The sequence below is a fragment of the Schistocerca piceifrons genome, chromosome 2 (genome assembly GCF_021461385.2).
Source record: "Schistocerca piceifrons isolate TAMUIC-IGC-003096 chromosome 2, iqSchPice1.1, whole genome shotgun sequence".
Lineage (NCBI taxonomy): Eukaryota > Metazoa > Arthropoda > Insecta > Orthoptera > Acrididae > Schistocerca > Schistocerca piceifrons.
Genome location: NC_060139.1, coordinates 810267593 through 810272036, shown reverse-complemented (window position 1 = coordinate 810272036; position 4444 = coordinate 810267593). Strand labels below are relative to the sequence as shown.

Sequence of the window (4444 nt, the reverse complement as noted above, 5' to 3'; positions counted from 1 at the left end):
GGAACAATGATAGGTGTTAGATGGTGTAAGTAATCACTGCTGCACACCATAAGGTTGCTGTAGTTGATCAGTATTCCATGTTATCAACATATGGGAATGCAGAATTGGGTATCACCTTCGTTAGGCCACCATGGAGCAAGATCTTGTAAGAAAGTGTGGGTATAAAGATGCATTTAAGATAGTTAAAGTTAGCACACTAACCTATGATACCCTAATTACCATTCTGATCGTCTCTGCAGCATAAACTGATGAACAGTTTGCTACATGTGTGAAGCTGTTTCATGTAGGGGTGAAAGAAAATATGTCACATGTCACTAGGATATAATGGTACCATGTGTTATGGGTCACTGTCCCTTGACGCCGACGGACTGCAGTTGCAAATCCTTATAAACTCTTAAATCACATTAAATGAAGGGGTGTGGTTGAAAAAAATTGTAATAATACATTATTATTTATTATATATATTTTCACACACTGTTCTTCACAATATTCAAAAAATATATCATTCCCTGTTTGTATCGCTCTGCCAACGGCATTGCCGCAGTGGTAACACCAGTTCCCATCAGATCACCGAAGTTAAGCAGTGTTGGGTTTGGCTAGCACTTGGATGGATCACCATCTGGGGCTACCGAGTGCTCTTGGCAAGTGGAGTGTACTCAGCCCTTGAGAGGTCAGTAGAGGAGCTACATGAGTGCGGAATAGTGGCACCAGTCACGAAAACTGACAACGGCCGGGAGAGAGGTGTGCTGACCACGTGCCCTTTCCTATCTGCATTCAATGATGCCAAAGAGTTGAGGATGACACGGTGGCTGGTCGGTATCATTGGGCTTTCAAGGCGTGTTTGGGCAGTGTTTGTTTTGTTTTCTCAGTATGTGCACTGCAGTATTTCTCAAATATTCGTAATTGTTTCGTATATGCTTTAAATTCGCATTGTATCACATTAAAACTGATAGGAATTTCCATGTTTTTAGACATACCGTCTGTAAACTCCACTTGCATGGCTTTAAGATTTATTGTGGTGACAGGAACTGACTTTGGTACTGTGCAGAGACATGCACCTATACACTGTTCTAAGTCACTCACATGTACACTATTTTCACACAGACAGTTAACGAAATAATTGAATACTGCTTTTAAATGTGGTGGCCAGCTCATCAGCCTGCCTCACACAATCCATAATGTATCATATCATATAGACCACTCAAATTCGTAACACTCGAATCATTGGTGTACACATGGAAGAGTCCTCAAATGTAAACATGTGTGTCACGTCTCAAGATATGTCAGTGATGGAAATCTTAATCTAAAGCCACTGATTTCGATGGGTGTACGAGATGGTTCATACTCGATTTGTGTCTCAGCCCGAATGTACTGTCTTATAAAGTAGATCATCGCACGCTATCCCTATAAACTACACTTTAACACCATGTTTAATACTTTCCATTTGTGTACTACATGGAAGTCACTATCTGTTTCTAAATCTATATTAACACATTTGGATACACTGGCAAGCAGATTATGTGCTGTGGCAAACAGTAGTATACTAGAAACATGTAGTTGTTGATTGGTGAGTGGTGATGGTGCAGTGAACTGTGTTGTGTATCCTGCTCTTAAAAACCAGGTGTTGATATCTGCTCGATGAGTGGAAGCAGTACAGACAGTAGGAACTTAAACAGTTGTGTGTCCTGATGCACTGTATCATATGGCTTTTGCAGAATGGAAAATACAAAAAAGAAACTGTAAGTATTTGTGAAGTTACACACATGTAAAGAACAGTGAGAGATATGGTTTACTACTTACATGTAACTTTTTCCTTATTCTGTATTGATGTTCTAGTTCATCCCTGCTGCTGCCTCATGACAATGATGATTTCATTATAATGTACATAACACGAGTGAAAAGTCTGTCTGGTGCTGGAAAAGTGATGTAGGTAAGCAAGAGCAGCGCCACCAACTACTCTGTCATAAATCTGGAACCATGCAGACAGTCGCAACGATCCTGGCAATTTTAAATCACACAGTAGACTTACAGAAAGGGGGAGAAGCGAGGCAGTGGAGTGTCGTGAGGGGTGAGGCGAGATCTGGCAAATATACAGTGTCCCTCGCAGGCTGTTTCAGCACCAACTCTGCCCCAATACTTCTGTGTATTTAGCCGGTATCGTAGGTGTGTTGATTTTAGCAACAGCCATTCGGCACTTTCTCTCAGTGCACTTGCATTTTCAAAGAAGTGAACTTATTTACACATCAGGTGATGATGGCTGAATGTGGCTAGATACTGATCTGTATGAGTCGGTTTCCTTTGAATAGTATGGCTTTTACACCCGCTGGGTTAATGGTGCACAAATATATCAAGAAAAAGAGAAGAATTCCTTTTTGATACTTTCTTCATGAATTTGAGTTTTAGGAGACCATTTAATTCTGTGCCAAATTTGTGCACATTCTTGGTTTCATTTGCTAACAAACTTCTGTCAGTGACAGAAGACGAACAAGAAGTTTTCCTAATCCGTAATACAGTGACACAGTACTGGGAAAGACAGGCCAAAGGCCACGTTCTTTATGTGTGTTTTGGTTCACCACGGAGAGTCAGTACACGTTTGTTAGCTGTTAATTGTCACAACGGCAACGGAATGTAACTCTGCAACCACACAGAACACCAGGAAACTAACGATTTAACGTCTTGTTCTCACTAACTGTAGTTCTCAACGCTGTGTGGGTGGTCCCGGCGGAGGTTCAAATCCTCCCTCGGGCATGGGTGTGTGTGTTTGTCCTTCGGATAATTTAGGTTAAGTTGTGTGTAAGCTTAGGGACTAATGACCTTGGCAGTTAAGTCCCATAAGATTTCACACACATTTGAACATTTGAATTCTCAACGTAAAACTATTCAGCGTTTCCACATGTTTTTAAAGTCACAATAAAATAAATTAAAACTTTGAATCAGTTTGGAAAACGTAATAGTACATACCTATTTAACTGTTAATACAGCAAAGTCATTTTAATCTGAAATAGAACGAACAAACAGTTTACATTTCCTACTAAAAGACATTCTCAGCAATGCTTTTAGCTTTCACAGCTGCATGAGATTCACACCATTTAATATTTCCAAATCACTGTGGAGATTTTTTGGGAGTACAAGAGATGTCTCCGGAACATGAAGCAGCTTCACGTTTACTATTTGGGAAATCTAAAGAAGTGGAAAAATGTCAAAAAAATCCCGATGGTTGCCATAGCAAAATTATAACATTATATGGAAGGAATACAATTACTGTTACCACAGACACTACTATTTCAACGAATTCCAGCGTGTCACTTTCAAGCTGTGGCTGCTGCTGCGACAGTACTTCAATGAGTGGTGGTCAACGCCAATGTTCATCAAGACGTCCTGCCCGCTGGGAACATCCCATGAACAGGGCGAAAGCATCGTAATGTCAGAACCGGTCGGCGAAGAAAAGAAGTTCAAATCATAAATGGTGTATTGTTGCGGTTATTGTTAATCTTGGTGGCCCTGACAGAAAATAATTGTTTAAATAAAAGATCACATAATAAAGTGTTATTAATACACTGTTGACTAACGTGAATCTATTGGAACAAACTAGTTTCAGCTCTCTTCATCTCACTGTCGTTTCTGCATGCTATACTTGTCACACACACACACACACACACACACACACACACACACACACACACTTTTATCAAAAAATATGAACAATTATCTATCCTGGAACACGTTTAATGACTGTGTACCTCATGTATCGTTTACTAGATTGTAGTAGCAATATACAATTATGGATCTCGTTGTTGGCATGTACTTAATAATAACTAGGTTCCATTTCTTCCAGGCTACGTCAGAGATAAGTGAATGTAGTATTAGAGACATAGGTTCTGAAGAAACGTTTTTTTTAACGCGTTGGAACGTCATGTGCACCCTGGCGTATTTCCTACAGCATGTAAGGTCGGGCATTTTTTTGGTGCCTCTGACTGCTGCGGAGATGTGAAGGCGACGGCTTGCTAAGTTCAATTTAGCGCAGCTGCTGAGTCAACTATTGTCATAACTTTCCTGTCCCAGGTAAAATTTGTCCGCAAGTAGGAAACTCACCGGTGGGAGCTCACCACATATCTGGGAAGAAGGTCTCTCTAGTTTCAGGATATCCAGTGTTTAGTAGCAAGGTATATAGAAAAAGGAGGCAGGCCTCTCCGACCCCTGTCAAGCAAAAAATTCATAATAGCCCTTGCGCACCCTGACCTGACTTTGAGGACTGACGTTAAGTGTGCGTTCAGCATAACGCAGAAGTCATGGTGTGTCCAAAGAAAATAGCTCGCTTTGTGTCAGTCATGACCAAGGGTCAATGTAATTGTGCTGCGTCACAAAACGTTAACACCGCTCAAGAGACTACAAACATTGATTATCATGGTATTCCAAAAGGTGAACACTTGCAACGTTAGTGGAT

At 40.7% G+C, this 4444-nt stretch overlaps 1 pseudogene; it reads left to right on the top strand.

Moving 5' to 3' along the window:
* Window positions 1-525: 525 nt before the first annotated feature.
* On the top strand, window positions 526-644 carry LOC124778234 (annotated as a pseudogene).
* Window positions 645-4444: the final 3800 nt, after the last annotated feature.